Genomic DNA, 20,266 nt, shown 5'->3' on the forward strand with positions numbered 1-20,266 from the left:
GGGTCAACAGAGGAACACCTCAAGGAGGTGTACTGACTCCTCTACAATTGAATAAAGCCATTAACAATATATTATTGTCTCTGGTAGAAAAGGGTGTTAAAGAGGTCGCGTATGCTGATGACGTGACAATTGCGGTTAGGGGGAAATTTCCCAGCACTCCAGATATACTTCAAGAAGCCCTACGTGCAACAGCAAAGTGGGCTGCCGAAAGTGGTCCAGTTATAAATCCGTGCAAGACAGAAGTAGTTCTTTTCAGCAGGAGATACAAGTTGCCTACTGTTGATCCTGTCTCCTTGGGTGGAGAGAATGTTCCATTTACAGAAAGCGCAAAATACCTGGGTGTGTTGCTGGACAGGAAATTGAACTTCAAATCCAACATTTTGAAAAGGGCAAGAAAAGCAACTCTTGCTCTATACACCAGCAATAGAGCCATTGGCAAAGGTTGGGGGTTTAGGCCGCATGTCATGCATTGGGTATATATTCCAGTTGTCAGACCATCTGATGCACTGAATCTTATGCTTCTAGACATTAAGGCTACCAAATTGCAGTGACCACTGCCGTGAGGTTAAGGGAGCTTTATCATTGTTCATGTGGCGTCTACGGACACTGTGTTATCCTTGATACAATATCCGATGTTCCAGGAAGTGTGGATTGTACCCTCCTGAGCCGCTTCTTGATAAAAAGTACTGTACCACTATTTCTGATTGAGCCGATTGGAACTACGATCCCTGGTAACAGAATTTACATAAACTTCTATTCGGATGGTTCCAAACTAAACGACCAGGTGGGCTTTGAGGTGTACTCTAAAGATCTAGAACTGATCATATCGAAAAGGTTACCTGACCAATACAGTGTGTATCAAGATTGAATTAAGAAAGTGATGGAATATCTAAGATATAATGTCATTACGACGATTGGCATAAATATCTTCTCAGGCAGCCATTAAATGAACACAAAAACACAGCTAAGTTTTCAGGACCAGGCCGAAGGACAACGAATGATAGATGGTCACAAAGAGGTGGCTGTGAGCATTCCAAAACTATGTTGCCTAATCTAGACTTGAAGAGGTCTACTGCTTTGCTGTCATTGGCTAGAACAGACGTCTCAGTCATTGTGTCCGTCATGACACTGTCTAACCGGAAAACATGCTTACAGACGGAAGGTTGCCAGCAACGACGCTAGCAGAAGCTGTGAGGACATCGAAGAAGAAGAGACTATAGAAAACCTTCTGTGTGTGTGTCCCGCACTAGCAGTCAGAAGGAGTTTCACTTTAGGTTCTCATTTCTTTGAGAACCTGTCTGATTTAGTGGATTTGAACATTCGCAAGTTGGGCTTTTTAAAACGATCTGAATGGTTCAACGGTAGGAACTAGAAGGCATATTCCTTCTTCTGTTCCTGTGGTATCAAAATGGACGAAATCGTCTAAGTGAGTCTGATGGCAGACTGCCACTTATACCTAATATAACCTAGTGGAAAGTCGATCTACCCCTGTCCGGTTGTCAGTCCTTGAATAGCTATGATAAAAAAAGATCCTGGTTACTATAGATTCACCCGGAAATTTGACACATGCGTTTTGATTAGCCATGTGACGAAGCCTTTTAAATTGAAAAATTCAGTTCTGAAGCCACATTACAGTGAACGAGTAAAATTGTTTGAACATTTTTGTTTTGGCATTGCCGCATTCGTTAAGAAAAACACTATCGACATTCGAATAGAATTGTTACTTGATATAAATAGTTAAAACAAAAGTAACAAGTTATAGTCCGATTCGGACCATAAATGTAGAAGTATATATGGGAGCTGTAAGCTACTGATCGACTCAGACTATATTATACACGTATGTTAAAGGTCATGAGAGAATCCTTTGTACTTAATTTCTGCCAAATCGGATGAGAATTGGGCCCTCTAGAGGCTCAAGAAGTCAAGATCCCAAATCGGTTTTGTATTGCAGCTATAGCAGGTTATGTACCGATTTGCGCCATATTAGCACGGTTGTTGGAAGTGACCCCAAAACACCACGTGCAAAATTTCAGTCAAATCGGATGAGAATTGCTCCCTCTAGAGGCTCAAGAAGTCAAGACCCAAAATCGGTTTATATGGCAGCTATATCAAAACATGGGCCGATTTGGCCCATTTACAATCCCAACCGACCTAGTCTAATAAAAAGTATTGGTGCAAAATTTCAAGCAGCTATCTTTACACCTTCGATAGTTAGCGTGCTTTCGAGAGACAGACGGACGGACATGGCTAGATCGACTTTTTTTTATTATAAATACACGTTTGTTTCCAAAAATTTCAATTAATTCACAATTTTTGTGTATTTGTGTTGTTGCGTTTTGCCACCATCATATGTTCAAATCAACTCTGATGCAAAAAATAATCGGTAACCATTTGAAAAATTTCGATACGATAGCTTTTGAGTGCGGTAATATATCCATTCAATACGTGACGAAATCTTATTCGCTATGAAAACGTACTCGAACACGTATGCGGTAATTCGGCCACAAATTTAGATAAAGCCGGCACAAGTGTCTCTGTTTTTTTCAAATACTCACATACATATTAAACCTTCTGTACACGTTGAGGTCACAAAGGACTTTTACCAACTTTTATGACATATTATGTTAATTATATTTTAATAGTTCTGCAACGATTAAGGCCTGATTTGGCCTTATTCATTGGTTTGGGGCGATTTTACAAAGGTTTTTCTATTTTACTTGCGTTAACGCAAGATGAGGTCTTGTGAGACCTCTTCAAAATGTGTTAGTTTTGGGTTAAGATTTTGAGAGATATATCAATTTGTAGCACCCTTATTTATATACATCCTGATAAACCGTCATGAACATTGCAAACGCGCTGAAACTTGCATCAGTGAATTGTATTAAGCCCCTGGTTCAGATCGGAACATTTTCGCTTATAGCTGCCATATATATCCATCTCCCGATTAATGGGCATGACTCCATAAAGGACGCATTAATTACATAATTTCTATAAAAGTTGGTGCAATAAAATGCATTATAATCCATTACAATCCTGTGAATTATATTTCAGATAGGAATATATTTGGGTTTAGGTGCTATGTAGAACGATCTGGGGAATAACCGTCTTGAGTTGATAAAATTCAAATTTTTCAACCAATTTCGACGAAGACTGAAAAAGTTGAATATTTATGGGGTTGAGTATCCAAAGTTTAGCTCGGGTGAACTTAATTCGTTTTTACTTGTTTGTTAAATATTTATAATCAATTTCCGGAATATAGTTTAATAATTATTGAAGTTACTAGGAAAATAAATGAGGGGCAAAATTATGAAAGATTATGATGAAGTCGAACCGAAGACATTTTCTTTAGATCTTTTCGTGTGCAAAGAAATCCCGTAAATTGGTTCAGTAAATTTAAAGTTATAGCCCTCAGAATATTAAAGAGTTGAAAGGTGGTCAAATGTGACACCCTACATTGCACCCCGTGTTAGTGATACGAATAACTTTAATACATTGTACTGACTGTGTTCGGCTTTTCTCCCGAATAACTGTCCTAACGTATTATAAAATAAAAAAATGGCGACGAAGAAAATGCGAACACATTCCGTTAAAGTAGTATTGAGTTCTTTGAGTGAATTAGTAGCGATATGTCTCTGCGTCAATATAAATTTCGCTTCAATTAATTGCAAATGTAAATTAATGATCTTCAATGGGGCTCCAATCAAATCAGCATTAATGCTGTTTTCTTTGGTGTGTGTTGTTGTTTGACTTTTATTCGTATTCTGGCGAAAAATAGAGCCCGTCTGATTTCGCAATGATTTTATGGCTATTTTCGGTACGAATGAAGTCAGTACTAGGCTTTATATGAAAGCCCATGTCCTCCTCTACAAATATCTATGATATTTTGATCAATAGGTGCAAACTTTTGGCGCTTTAACTGCTGGATACAGACACATAGGTAGGTTGAAAAGAGGGTGCGAATATTAATCCACTCCATGCCACTATGAACGTACACCTAAGCCAGTACTCGGCTTGTCGTACGCTCTAAATACTTAAAATTTATCCTCGAAAAACAAAATCTAAGTCCGGATTTCCGTGCTACAAACAAAATAAGTGCCGATGTCTGGTAGCTGCGAAAGCCGGTCAATGACAAAGTGGAAATATTTCAACATCTCACCATCTTCCATACATGCCCTACAAATGCTATCACTTTCCGCACCTTTTTGCATAAATGACCACATAGTCCTATGTGGGCCGTTATAATTCCGAAAGCTATACTGACCTCCTTCTTACTTCCTCCACTGTGTGCATTCTCCAAGTTTATTAATGGCATACTCTGCCAAATCGTCTGTTCTTTCATTCCCCCTTATTCCGCTATGGCCCGGCACCCTAACAATGTGGAGATGCCATCCTCAGAGAAGGCGTTAATCTCCTTACACTCCTTACACTCTTACACTCCAAGACCGTTCGTGACAGTACTGTCCTGGTTGTTATCGCCCTTATGGCCTGTTTACTGTCCGTAAAGATGTTCACACTTGACGTCCTCGCGTTAGCACCACACCACTTCACGACCTTCCGATGATAAGGCAGTCTAAACCAGATCTCAGTCCCTGGGTTCTCAATGAAGACCCCCAGGCCCAATCTGTCCTCTAGCTTTGATCCAGCTGTGTAGAATGATCTTCCAGATGGCAATACCAGAGTGACGTCAATCTAAAACTGTGCCGCTGGCAGCAGTACCTCACGTCTTTCTGGTTTCCTCCCGTCGCATAGTTCTCCTATCGCCTTAAGATTTATAGCCGCAGTGACTACGAAATACAAATTTGACCTTGAACTTTACATTAAGTAACAGGGGCTAACTTCTCCCATATCAATGAGCGCTGTCCGATTTCAGTTAAACCTTAATGACACGGCACCTCTTTTATACAACCGAGCCCGAGCGACGTGTTGCAGTGCCACACCTCTTTAGAGAAAAGTTTGTACATGGCATAGTACCTCACAAACGTTGCCAGAATTAGAAGGGGATAACCACAGCTGCTTAATCCGTATGTCGATGGGTCGGATATCTTGAATAATCTTCTGTGCCCTAGTGGGAATGGTGCTCATCACCCCGCCTATGCCAAGACAACATGTTCTACGAACTTGTTGTATAAGACCTACGTATTATTAAGATTTAATACACGTATTCCCCAATTTTAATACCCACCACCATAGGATGGCGGTATACTAATCTAGTCATTCCGTTTGTAACGCATCCAAATATTTCTCATAAAGTATATATATTCTTGATCGCCTCGACGTTCTGAATCAATCTAGCCATGTCCACCAGTCCGTCTGTCTCTCGAAATCACGATAGCGGTCGAACGCGTAAACCTAGCTGCTTTAAATTTTCCAGTTACTTAATATTGATGTAGGTCGTTGGTGATTGCAATGGTCCATATCGGTTCAGATTTAGATATAGCTCCCATTTAAACCGATCTCCCGATTTTGCTTCTTAAGCCCTTACAAGCCGCAGTTGAAATTTGACATGTAGTTTTTGTTATGACTTTTAACAACTATGCCAAATACGGTCTAAATCGGTCTATAATCTAATATAGCTCTCATAGAAACCGATCTCCCGATTTGACGTCTTGAAGCCGCTATTTTTGTCCGATTTGGCTGAAATTTTGCGGATAGTTATGTGTTATGTTTTCCAACATCTGTGCCAAGTACGGTCCAAATCGGTCTACAACCTGGTATAGATCCCACATAAACCGGTCTCGGTCTCCCGGCCTTGTTCGTTTCCTTAAAGCTTTAGCTTTTGCTGGTTTGCTAGAAATTTGGTATGTATAGTAAATGTATGCCCTTCAGCTACATTTATTTTGTATAAATTTTTAGCAAATTCCATGGTGGAGGGATCCCAAGATTCGGCCCGTCCGAACTTAGCATGCGTCTACTTGTTTAAAGTCGCAAAACTAAGTGCAGTTTTGGAATACATCCTGATCCCCACTTAACTAAACTTTTTCTTTATCTTTGGAAGCAAAAACTTTGCTGGGAAAGGTCGAATAGGTTTTGACTTGGTTATATTTCGTTCAAATACAATTGCATCTTTAGATGACCATCCCTACTTTGTGGCGTATGTGGTACTTTAAAGTGGTTTCAAATTTCCTTCATAGGTCGATACTTGTGTTTGCTGCTTAGAATAAAACGTTTGTATGAACTACTCTCATTCTTGTTCTACAACAGCGAACAATTGCAATTTGAACATGGTAATTTAAGTACAAACATGCGGCGATTACGCCAAAAGCCTCCCAACAACCATACAAAGTGCAAACGTTTCGATATGGCTTCATGTCGGTATGAGCCAGTGGATATGATAAATTAGGGTGGAAGAAAAAACAACGCCAAGAGGTGTTGGAGCCTATGGCTAGGAATATATTGATGGTCTTGGTAGGTAGCAAGACTAAAAAGCTTTATACGAAATATCAAAGTTTCCATATTTCTACCCTCTACAACTGGAGATTGTGGTCATGACGTGTGTGAGTATTATTAGGAGTAACAAATATTTTATGAAAGTTTAAAAATATTAAATTGTTTTAAAATATTTTTCTCGCAATTTCTTAACATGATTTATGAAAATGTGATAAAGTAAAATATTTGCCGTATATACGTTATTTCACCCACAGGGGGTGAGTCGAGCCATGTAAATAAATATCACCCGAAAATTAAAGGATTTCAATTGATTACTGAAATGAAATAGCCAGCCAACAAATGGATTTGATCACATACAACATGCCTTCGGTATACGTTTCTAGCGTGGTGAGTGCTATATTCAGTATCGTAGTGTTGCTCTCTAACCTCCCGTCTGTCGAGCCTATAGTTCATTGCTTGATAATTTGCAGCGTCAAATTCAATTCCATATTGGATTTTAAGTTTGGTTTCCACAAACCAATTCCTGCAGCCATTGGATCAATTTCTCTTCATGTATCAATGTCGCTTTTATTTCCTTCTGTGTGATTTCAATGTTGGCTTATTTCCAGCTTCAATTGTCTTTGGTTCACAAACATCACCAATGGGATGCGCTTTAACCAGTTATGTTTTTATAACCCCCACCATAAGATGGGGGGTATACTAATTTCGTCATTCTGTTTGTAACTACTCGAAATATTCGTCTGAGACCCCATAAAGTATATATATTCTTGATCGTCGCGACATTTTATGTCGATCTAGCCATGTCCGTCCGTCTGTCCATCCGTCCGTCCGTTCGTCAGTCTGTCGAAAGCACGCTAACTTCCGAAGGAGTAAAGCTAGCCGCTTGAAATTTTGCACAAATACTTCTTATTAGTGTAGGTCGGGTATTGTAAATGGGCCATATCGATCCATGTTTTGATATAGCTGCCATATAAACAGATCTTGGGTCTTGACTTCTTGAGCCTCTAGAGTGCGCAATTCTTATCCGATTGGAATGAAATTTTTCGCGACGTGTTTTGTTATGATACCCAACAACTGTGCCAAGTATGGTTGAAATCGGTCCATAACCTGATATAGCTGTCACCTAAACCGATCTTGGGTCTTGATTTCTTGAGCCTCTAGAGGGCGCAATTCCTATCCGATTGGAATGAAATTTTGCACGACGTGTTTTGTTATGATATGCAACAACTGTGCCAAGTATGGTTGAAATCGGTCCATAACCTGATATAGCTGTCATATGAACCGATCTTGGGTCTTGACTTCTTGAGCCTCTAGAGGGCGCAATTCCTATCCGATTTGGCAGAAATTTTTCATTATGCATATTATTCTTACTTTCAACAATATTAACCGATCTGGGATCTTGATTTCTTGAACCTCTAGAGGTCGCAATTATTATCCGATTTGCCTGAAATTTTGTACTACGGATCCTCTCATGACCATCAACATACGTGTTTATTATGATCTGAATCGGTCTATAGCCCGATACAGCTCCCATATAAATCGATCTCTCTATTTTCTTGAGCCCCCAAAGGGTGCAATTCTTATTCGAATTGGCTGACATTTTACACAGTTTTCCAACATGTAATTTAAATGTGGTCAAAACCGGTCCATATCTTGATATCGCTCTAATAGCAGAGGAAATCTTTTCTTATATCCTTTTTTGCCTAAGAAGAGATGCCGGGTAAAGAACTCGACAAATGCGATCCATGGTGGAGGGTATATAAGATTCGGCCCGGCCGAACTTAGCACGCTTTTACTTGTTGTTGTTGTTTTTCTATTATTTGAAATTTCGCAAATGAATACGTACTAAAAACTTTTTATCATATATTCAATGTATGTCAAAACAATACGAGGAAAATAGTTAATATATATATATGTTCCGATTTGGACCAAATACTTATAAGTAAAAGTCATTGTTCGATTAAGTATAACAAAATATTGGTATTTTAAATTACTATATCTAAAAATAAACCGATCTGAACCATATACGACACGGATGTCGAAAAGCCTAACACAATTCACTGTCCCAAATTTCGGCGAAATCGGACTTTTATGTCCCCAAAACCTTAAATTGAGAGATCGCTCAATATTGGCAGCTATATCCAAATCTAAACTGATCTAAGCCAAATTGAAGAAGAATGTCAAAGGGCTTAACCTAACTCACTGTCCCAAATTTCGGCGACTTCGGAAAATAAATGCGCCTTTTATGGGTCCAAAACATTAAATCGAGAGATCGGTCTATAAGGCAGCTATATTCAAATCTGGACCGACCTGGGCCAAATTGAAGAAGGATATCGAAAAGCCTAACACAACTCACTGTCTCACATTTCAGCAACATCGGACAATAAATGCGCCTTTTAGGGCCCCAAAACCTAAAACCGAGAGATCGGTCTACATGGCAGCTATATCCAAATCTGGACCGATCTGTGCCATATTGCAGAAGTATATCAAGGGGCTTAACTTAACTCACCGTCCCAAATTTCGGCGACATCGGAAAATAAATGCGCCTTTTATGAGCCCAAAACCTTAAATCGAGAGATCGGTCTATATGGCAGCTATATCCAAATCTGAACCGATCTGGGCTAAATTGAAGAAAGATGTCGAAGAGCCTAAGACAACTCTGTCCCAAATTTCACCAAAATCGGATAAAAAAATTGGCTTTAATGGGCCTAAGACCCTAAATCGGAGGATCGGTATATATGGCAGCTATATCCAAATCTGGACTGATCTGAGCCAAATTGACGAAGAATCGACTGGCCTATCACTTATCACTGTCCCAAATTTCAGCAAAATCAGAGAAGAAATGTGGCTTTTATGGGCCTAAGACCCTAAATCGGCCGATCGGTCTATATGGGGGCTATATCAAGATATAGTCCGATATAGCCCATCTTCGAACTTAACCTGCTTATGGATAAAAAACGAATCTGTGCAAAATTTCAGCTCAATATCTCTTTTTTTAAAGACTGTAGCGTGATTTCAACAGACAGACGGACGGACATGTCTAGATCGTCTTAGATTTTTACGGTTATCAAAAATATATATACTTTATAGGGTCGGAAATGGATATTTCGATGTGTTGCAAATGGAATGACAAAATGAATATACCCCCATCCTTCGGTGGTGGGTATAAAAAGATAAAACAAGTAAAAGCGTGCTAAGTTCGGCCGGACCGAATCTTATATACCCTCCACCATGAATCGCATTTGTCGAGTTCTTTTCCCTGCATCTCTTCTTAGGCAAAAAAGGATATAAGAAAAGAGTTGCTCTGCTATTAAAACGATATCAAGATATGGTCCGGTTCGGACCACAATTAAATTATATGTTGGATACCTGTGTAAAATTTCAGCCAATTCGTATAAGAATTGCGCCCATTGGGGCTCACGAAATAAAATAGAGAGAACGATTTATATGGGATCTGTATCGGGCTATAGACCGATTCAGACCATAATAAACACGTTTGTTGATGGTCATGAGAGGATCCGTCGTATAAAATTTCAGGCATATCGGATAATAATTGCGACTTCTAGGGGTCAAGAAGCCAAGATCCCAGATCGGTTTATATGGCAGCTATATCAGGTTATGAACTATCGGTTCATAACCCTTTATATGGCAGCTACATCAGGTTATGGACCGATTTGACCCATACTTGGCACAGTTGTTGGATATCATAACAAAACACGTGGTGCAAAATTTCATTCTAATTTGATAAGAATTGCGCACTCTAGAGCCTCAAAAAGTCAAGACCCAAGATCGGTTTATATGACAGCTATACCAGGTAATGGCCCGAATTGAACCATTCTTAGCACAGTTGTTAGAAGTGATACTAAAACACTATGTGCAAAATTTCAGTTTAATCGGATGAGAATTGCGCCCTCTAGAGGCTCAAGAAGTCAAGACCCAAGATCGGTTTATATGGCAGCTATATCAGGTTATGGACCGATGTGAACCATACTTGGCACAGTTATTGGATATCGTAGCAAAACACGTCGTGCAAAATTTCATTTAAATCGGATAAGAATTGCGCACTCTAGAGGCTCAAGAAGTCAAGACCCAAGATCGGTTTATATGCCAGGTGTATCAGGTTATGGACCGATGTGAACCATACTTGGAACACTTGTTGGATATCATAACAAAACACATCGTGCAAAATTTCATTCCAATCGGATAGGAATTGCGCACTCTAGAGGCTCAAGAAGTCAAGACCCCAGATCGGTTTATATGGCAGCTATATCATGTTATGGAGCGATTTGATCCATATTCGGCACAATTGTTGGATATAATAACGAAACACGTCGTGCAAGATTTCATTCCAATCGGATAAGAATTGCGCACTCTAGAGGCTCAAGAAGTCAAGACCCAAGATCGGTTTATATGGCAGCTATATCAAAACATGGACCGATATGGCCCATTTACAATACCAACCGACCTACACTAATAAGAAGTATTTGTGCAAAATTTCAAGCGGCTAGCTTTACTCCTTCAGAAGTTAGCGTGCTTTCGACAGACAGACGGACGGACGGACAGACGGACGGACGTGGCTAGATCGACATAAAATTTCACGACGATCAAGAATATATATATACTTTATAGGGTCTCAGACGAATATTTCGAGTAGTTACAATCAGAATGACGAAATTAGTATACCCCCCATCACGTCGTGCAAAATTTCATTCTAATCGGATAAGAATTGCGCACACTAGAGGCTCAAGAAGTCAAGACCCAAGATCGGTTTATATGGCAGCTATATCAGGTTATGGACCGATTTGAACTATACTTGGCACAGTTGTTGGATATCATACCAAAACACGTCGTGCAAAATTTCATTCCAATCGGATAAGAATTGCGCACTCTATAGGCTCAAGAAGTCAAGACCCAAGATCGGTTTATATGGCAGCTATATCAAAACATGGACCGATATGGCCCATTTACAATACCAACCGACCTACACTAATAAGAAGTATTTGTGCAAAATTTGAAGCGGCTAGCTTTACTCCTTCGGAAGTTAGCGTGCTTTCGACAGACAGACGGACGGACGGACGGACAGACGGACGGACATGGCTAGATCAACACAAAATTTCACGACGATCAAGAATATATATACTTTATGGGGTCTCAGACGAATATTTCGGGTAGTTACAAACAGAATGACGAAATTAGTATACCCCCCATCTTATGGTGGAGGGTATAAAAATGTTAAAACGATTAAAAATTATTCAAAATCGAAGATTAATTTCGGCGGGATATATTCAGAGGTCAGAGTATATATGGACAATGTCTAGTGAGGAAACACTAGAACTACTCGTTGATACTCATTTCCGGCGAAACTCTCCAGAAGAGGTTTCGCCAGAAGAGGTTTTTACTGGTATGCATGAGTCGAACGTTATTTGGGAAATTGTGTCTGAGTCGAAAATCCTTTGTGCGATAAAAAGCTTCGACTTCTCTACGTCGCCAGACCCTGATGATGAATTACCGGTTGAATTACAAGCTGTATCCTACAGATTGGTTCCTTGGCTAAGGGAGATACACTCTGCGTGTCAAGGAATATACAATGTTAACATTTCTTAAGATTTAAGGTGCTATCAATGATGTAAAACCAACGTCAATCGTGAAGCAGCTGGAATGTTTAGGCATCAACACTACCGTAAGAAATTTTATTAATAACTTACTGAAAGATGCATTACGGCAAGCCTGAGATCTGTAGACCTAAAAAGATGGGTCAGCAGAGGAACACCTTAAGGAGGTATACTGTCTCCTCTACTTTGGAATATAGCCATTAACAATATATTATTGTCTCTGGAAGGAAAAGGTGTAACCAGTGATGGAAAAATTTACTGAGCGGATGGTAAACTCGGAAATTGACAATTTTTTAAATTTCGGTACGTCCAATGATAAAAATCATTAGAGCAGAATGGAAGGCTTTTAATAAAATTCAGTATCATAACATCGAAATAAATTCAAATATATTCTGGAAGAGTTTGAATTACCAAAAATATGAGTTAGAATTGTGTTACAACCAGGGATTCGGAGCGGAACAGGCCTACTTTTGTCAGAGCGGGAGCGGAGCTGTTTCCAATTTCAAAATCCGCTCCCCTCCAACAAAATAAAAATCTTTAAAATACAAATTTTTTGGTTAATGAATTGGTTTTTTGACCAATTCAAACAAAAATTTTAAATTTTTAATATGAGATAACTTTATGGTTAAATTTCGTTAAATCGTTATCGAAAATGTATTAGAGAAGAAATTTATACCAGTTTTAAAAAGTTTCGTCTTAAATTCAAAGCAAGTGAAAACGAGCTAAGTTTGGTAGAGCCGAAACGCGCGAACCATCCGCCATCGATCGGTCTTGTGAAGTTCTTTGCACGGTTTCTCTTTTGCAACTCATCGAAATAACCTCTTCCGACCCTACAAAGTATATATATTCACGAGCTCGTAAAATTCTAAGACGATTTATCGGTGTCCATGTGTTTGCCCGTCTGTTGTAATCATGCTACATACATTCTTCCAAAATTCAAATATTGAGCTGAAGTTTGGCACAGATTCGTATTTTGTTTATACCCAAGTTGTGTTCTTGAACCAGCTATACGGACTATATTTAGATATAGCTGCCATATAGACCGATCTACTAAGTGGTGTCGCTTTGCGGCAAGCCATTCGGACTCGCCAATTAAATGGAGGTCCCATATTATTGAGCTTAATGTTGTAACGGTCAGCACTTGTTGGTGTGAGATTATTTTGCCCGCAGTTTCTTAATGGCATTTTTTTCAATACCAAGGTTATAATAATGATTTTTTTTTCTATTATTACAAATGTGCTTATTCTTGAGCTTCATCGAATGTTGTATGCAATGACATCAGTACTTCCGGTAACACAGATGGTATTCCTGCTGATAACTCGTTATATTTTACCAGCTAGTAAATCGAAGGATAATGAGTTATCCATTATTTTACATGCCAAAAATAATGCTGGGTAAGGGTCTTAAACCCAAACAAGCCCAATTTGTTGCCCGATTTCGGTGAAATTTTAAACATAGTCCAGATCGGACCAAATTTGGATATAGCTGCCATATAGGTAGGATCCGATCTGCCGATTAAGGATCTTAAGCCCAATGAGTTGGACTAGACTTCTCGTTGTCCGAACCAAATTCGGATCAGATTGGATCATACTTTGATATAAATTTGGAACATGGAGTTGCAATAGGCCACCCGATATCCTATGGTTCATCTCAGACCATATTTTTTTATACTTTCCACCATAGGATGGGGGCATACTAATTTCGTCATTCTGTTTGTAACTCCTCGAAATATTCGTCTAAGACCCCATAAAGTATATATATTCCTGATCGTCATGATATTTTAAGTCGATCTAGCCATGTCCGTCCGTCTGTCTGTCGAAAGCACGCTATCTTTCGAAGGAGTAAAGCTATTCGCTTGAAATTTTGCACAAACACTTCTAACAAGTGTAGGTTGGTTGGGATTGTAAATGGGCCATATCAGTCCATATTTTGATATAGCTACCATATAAACCAATCAGGGATCTTGACTTCTTGAGCCACTAGAGGACGCAATTCTTATCCATTATTTTTAACCATAAGCAAAAGTTGGGGGTTTTAACAGCGCGTCATGCATTGAGTATATACTGCAGTTACCAGTCCTTTAATGACATAAGGTGATGTGATCTAGTGAACGGCGCTTCAGGATCCAAAGAATGGCTTGTTTGTGCATCACACCCACACTGGCGACGACACCATCTGATGCACTGAATTTAGTGCTACACAAAATGCCTCTGGACATTGTGGCTAGACAAATTGCTGCCACCATTGCTGTGAGGCTAAGAGAGCTTTCTCTTTTGTGCGGCATCTACGGGCACTGTGTTTTTATCGATACAAGGCACTGTGGATTATACTTTGCCTGAGATGTTTTTTAATAAAAAGGTAAACTTCCCTCTATTTTTGTCTTTATAAGTTTCTGGATAGGTTTGTGTTTACCATTTCGCATTAAATGTCCTAAGTATCCTATTTGTCTTTGTAAAAAGATGAAATTCCTGCCGTATTCTCCTCGTAACTTCTCTGTTAGAAATATGACCACTTCATGGAATTCGCAATATTCGGCGGTGTAGGCATATTTCAAAGGCTTGTAATCTCTTCATCTGTTGTTCAATCATCTCCCATTAGGGAGATGATTTTTTGGGATATTTTTTCTTAAAAACTATTTAAACTATTAAACTTAAACTATTAAAAACTATCACAAACCACTTCTAAATTAAATTTGTGTACAAATTTTAAATCATTTTGTGCGTAAGGTTTTTTTATCGAGCCACCTTGTTTGTAATATTTATGTAATCTTAAGTAAAAACTCATCAAAGTATGACACAGGAATATGACCATGTAAAAAAGTCATCACCATACTGTCTATAAGTAGGAATTTGTGTAGCACATTTCTTGCTCATTTGTACATCATGCCTATTTTGGGATTTTCTTGTATTTAAAGAAAGTATTTCTTTCGATTCGACGCTGTATTTCTTTGGACGTTGTAAATTTACTACACCCCTTATACTTCTTGAGCGTCTAGAGGACGCAGTTTTTATCCGACTTAAAATTTTGTGTGACGACTTTTACTATGGTTTCCAACATCCAAACAAAGTTTGGTCCGAATAGCCCCAATAACATAACATTTCTTATCCATTATCCTTTGTTTGCCTATAAAGACAAAGAAAGGTGGTGATCCATGGTGTTGGGTATATAAAATTCGGTCCGGCTCGGCCCGGCGCTCTAAACGCATTTACTTGTTAAAGTTAAATTTGAGACTGTACTCCACGCTTTGTTTATGAGTTTGTTCACGACTACAATACCACGATTTTAGTCGATTTTAATATAGTATCGTAGCTATTTAAAAGTCGACTTTCGACTAATCGATTAATAGACTTTTAGTGTAGAAAAGTCGAAGTACTCACTGTTTAAAAAAGTCGAAAAAAGTCAAAAAATTGAAAAAATTCTAAATAGATTGAGTTTCAAATCGGTTTTTGCCACCGACAGCTATGGTTGCATTAGTTACAAAAGTGATCTTTACGGGGAATTACCGAAGCTAACTCGAAATGAAGCATTTGTGAAGGTAAGATTAAGTTAGGTTGAAAAGAGAGTGCAGATATAAATCCACTATCGACATACACCTAAGCCAGTAATCGACTTGTTGTGCGCTCTAAAAACTATAAAGTAACCTCTAAAAAGAAAATTTTAAGTTAGGAATTTCGTGCTACTTACAAAATCCTTAATTGTTTTTAATACCACTCCCCTAAGTTGGTTCATGTCTGATATTGTGTCTCCATCTAAGTACCGGTATCTGTGTCTCCAACTAAGTACCGGTGTCTGTTGGACGCGAAAGCCGGGCAATGACGAAGGAAATACTCCAACGTCTCATCATCTTCCCTGCATGCCCTACACATGCTATCACTTGCCGCACCGATTTTATATAAGTGAGCTCGTAGTCCTATGTGTCCCGTTATGATTCCAATAGCTATACTGACCTCCTTCTTGCTTCCTTTAAGTAATAGCCTCGTCTTCTCACGATCTGGATCCCCCCATAGGATTTTCGCCGTCTTACCGACCGTTTCGCTGTTCCACAATGTTGCATGCGTATTCGTCGTCCACTCCCTTAACTCGGACTGTGTCGACCCGAAAGGCTTCGGGTTAACCAAGTTTATTGACGGCAGTCCTCTGGCCTTTACCGCCAAAGCGTCTGCCCTATCATTTCCTCTTACTCCGTTATGGCCTGGCAGCCAAACGATGCGGATTTTCCCATCCTCAGAGAAGCTGTTAATCTCTTTCTTACAATGCAAGACTGTTCGTGACCTTACTGTTCTGGTTGTAATTGCCCTTATGGCAATTTTACTGTCGGTAAAGATGTTCAGACTCGCCGTCCTCGCGTTAGCACCACACCACTTCACGCATTCCGTGATCAATGTAAGCCCCCAGGCCCACTCTGTCGTCTAGCTTTGATCCATCCGTGTAACATGATCTTCCAGATGGCAATACTAGGGTTCCGCCAATCCAAGACTGTGCCGATGGTAGCAGTACCTCGCACTCGACTTCAAGGTTCATCTCAGGTATCTGATCGGGAACCTCTTCCCTTCCTTCCAAGTTTCCTATCGTCGCCTAGATTATACCGCTATCGTATGAGCTGCTTCTATCCTCAATCTCCCATCTCCTAAAGTCTCATAGCCGCAGTGGCTGCGCCACACTTAATCTGTATGTCAATGGGTCTGATATCTAGAATAGTCTCCAGTGCCCTAGTGGGCGTGGTCCTCGTCGCTCCGCCTATGCCAAGACAACATGTTCTCTGAACCTGTTGTGTGGTCCTTATGTTACACTTTTTCTCCATAGCAGTCCACCAAACTACTGAGTAAGTATTGGCCTAATCACGCTCCTGTAGAGCCAGTGGACTATCCTCGGATTCAGGCCCCATTTCGAGCCTACGGCCTGTCTACATAGTGCCTAACATCTGTGAGCCTTCTTAGTACGCTCCTGAATGTGACACTTCAAAATCAGTTTCCTGTCCAAGATCACACCTAAGTATTTGACCTTGTCAGATATCGAAATCGTCTTATTGAGGAAATGTTGGGTGTTAAATTGGCTCACCTTTGTCGTCCTCGCATACTTCAGTCTTCTCTGGGTTAATATTAAGACCTCTGGGTCTAACCCAGTCAAATGCCGAATGCAAGACCCTTGCGGCACTTCTGCATAGCTCGTTCGGATCCTTACCTCTAAGAAGTATTATAACATTGTCTGCGTAGCAGACGGGTTCAAATCCCTCCTCAGTCAACATCCATAATAGGTCATTTATTGTGGTCACCCATAGGAATGGCCATAAAATGCCCCCTGTGACGTGCCCTGTGCCACTTTCTCCCTTATATTTATGCCATGGGGCACACAATTTATTTCCACCAGTTCCTTAGCATATGGCTTATCCAGTCTCTAAGAACCGGGTCCACCCAGTACTGGTCTAAGGATTGAATCAGTGTGTCGGTCCGCACATTGTTAAAAGCCCCTCGATGTCAATGCATACAGCCAGTGTGTACGTTTTGGCCAGTGTGTACGTTTTGTGCATTTTATGCACAACCTCGTGCAGGGCAGTCTCCACCGACCTTCCCTTGACATAGGCATGCTGTTTATATTTATATATATATTATATTACCAGTTCGCTGGATGTCCTACTCTTTATCATGGTGTCCACAATACGTTCCATGGTTTTGAGTAGAAAGGAGGTAAGGCATATGGGTCTGTAGTCGCATAACTTGCCTTGCCGTTTGAGAAAAGAAAATAAAAAAACCGCTAATCCCAAAACACCACCCAAAATCAAAAGTGGATCAATCGGGACAATATGGGTATGAGTAGAAAATTCTGAAGAATAGAATACAAATGTTATAATAAAATGTGGTGCAAATACCCAGGGGGTCATTCCAACCCCAAAACATCTCCAAACAGACGTAATGGACGTTAATATTAATATGGGACTCAAATGAAAGGTATTGGGAAATAGATTACGAATACGGAATAAAAATGTAGTTCAAGTTATAGGTGTCGCCCCACCTCCAAAAATCCCCCTAAATGGGTATATTAGTTGATCGTGCCTATATGGGGCCCAATTGAAAGGTAATTGTAGATTAGGAATATGTTATTCAAATTTGCGTACAAGTATGTAAGTGGCGCTTTATCTATTAAATAGGTCAAATAGGTTAATTGACCCATCATGACAATATGGGACTCAAATGAAAAGTACTAGTAGAAAACGAATCTGATATTCATTTTGGGCCCAAGTGTTAAGGGGTCCCAAAACACCCCCAAACCGTACATATTTACCGACAATGACATTATGGGGCTCAATTGATTTTGAATTTTGCTGCGATCACAAATATATACTTAGTAGGGTAGGAAATTGATATTTCGATATGTTACAAACGGAATGACTATAAATAAATAGTATAAAAATAAACTCTTCATTGCAGACATTTCACAATATTTTCTATTTTCAAGCGTGATGATCAAAACAATAAAACTGTAAAAACGGTTAGTCTATATTTTGTAAAAAGTCTGTTAAAAGATTAGACTTGTTGATTATCGAAAAAGCTCGAAAAGTCGGCTGTTGATTTTCAGAAAAAGTCGATAAGTCGATTTTTCAATTTCAGTTTAGACCTTTATGGCAAAGTCTGCATATCTTAGTGTGTTTAGATGTCAATCGTTTAATTTGATGCCAATTTTCTCTCCGGCTGTTGCGTCTTGAATAATCATTTCTGAGTAGATGTTAAATAATAGTGGTGATAATATACATTCTTGTCTAACACCTTTAAGCCTAGTACTGACTTCATTCAAAGCGAAAATGACTATTGTTATTGCGAAATCCGAGGGACTCTTTTCTTTGTCAGAACTCAAACAAAAGTCAAACAACAACACACAACAATATTGAAACAGAGTTGATTCGGCCCTTTTCGTGAACATTTAATTACATTTGCAATTAAAATTGTGCGAAATTTATCCTAAGCGCGGTTGTTAGAAGTGATACCAAAACTCCACGTTTAAAATTTCAGTCAAATCGGACTAGAATTGGGCCCTATAGCGGCTCAAGAAGTCAAGACCCAAGATCGGTTTATATGGCAGCTATATCAAAACATGGACCCCATTTTCAATCCCAACCGACCTACACTAATAAAAAGTATTTGTTCCAAATTTGAAGCAGCTAGCTTTACTCCTTCGAAAGTTAGCGTACTTTCGACAGATAGGCGGACGGACGGACGGACGCCATGTCTATATACTTTATATATATATACTTTATGGGGTCTCAGATGCATATTTCGAGGTGTTACAAACAGAATGACGAAATTAGTATACCACCATCCTATGGTGGAGAGTATAAAAGGTTGTTGATGTCCTCGCCAAGCTTGAAAGTCAGACGTTTTCTGTTATAGGAGCACATTCATAGATAAATTAGATAAAAAATTTGAACTTCGCAGATAGTCTGGTTGGTGGCGTTTCTGAATATGAACATGCCGCAAGCAGAAATCTGCTCTCAATGGCGTGCAGTTTGCGTCGTTTGCATTTACTAAATATTTATTATTTCCTTTCCCATGAAGGAAACTATGGCGCAATGCACGTATATAGGGTTCGGCAGTCGAAGCTTCCAATATGTGTATCTTTCTTATCTTATTTCTTTTCTTTTTGCTGTAAATTAGATTTTTTTTTAATTTTTTCGGCAGTGCTACCAACAAAGATTGATATTTGCTATAAAATTTTGAAAGCACAAAAATGTATCTGATATTTCATTACACGTTCTAACCTATGTACCAGTGTTGTCATATTCATAACTTCACAAAAGTTGAAGCTAATTGTACGATTTCCTTTTTATTATTGACGTTTATTTTTCAATTGACGTTTTTTTACGTCCCTAATATTGATATCAGTTTCCCTAATGTTGTTATCAGATTCGTGCTCTAATCCCAAAGACCTTTTTTTTAGCCCCATATTGCCGTGGTCGGTAAATTTGCCCTCTTTAGGAGGGTGTTTTGGTAGAGGGGCGCCCCCAAACCCTTGGTCCTGAATTTGGATATCAGATTCGTATTCTACTCTCAAATATCTTTTATTTGAGCCCCATATTGTCGTGGTCGCTATATATGGTTCTAAAATTGGATATCGGATACATTTTCTACTCATAAATGTCTTTCTTTTGAGTCCCATATTGTCGTCATTGGTCTATATATATTTGATGGGCTTGCAAATTATTAAATTCTAAATGTGTGCTATGTTAAGAAAATTCATTGCGCGCTTCTTCCTTTTATGGTCAGTTAATTCGACCC

The sequence above is a fragment of the Stomoxys calcitrans genome, chromosome 4, assembly GCF_963082655.1.
Source record: "Stomoxys calcitrans chromosome 4, idStoCalc2.1, whole genome shotgun sequence".
Lineage (NCBI taxonomy): Eukaryota > Metazoa > Arthropoda > Insecta > Diptera > Muscidae > Stomoxys > Stomoxys calcitrans.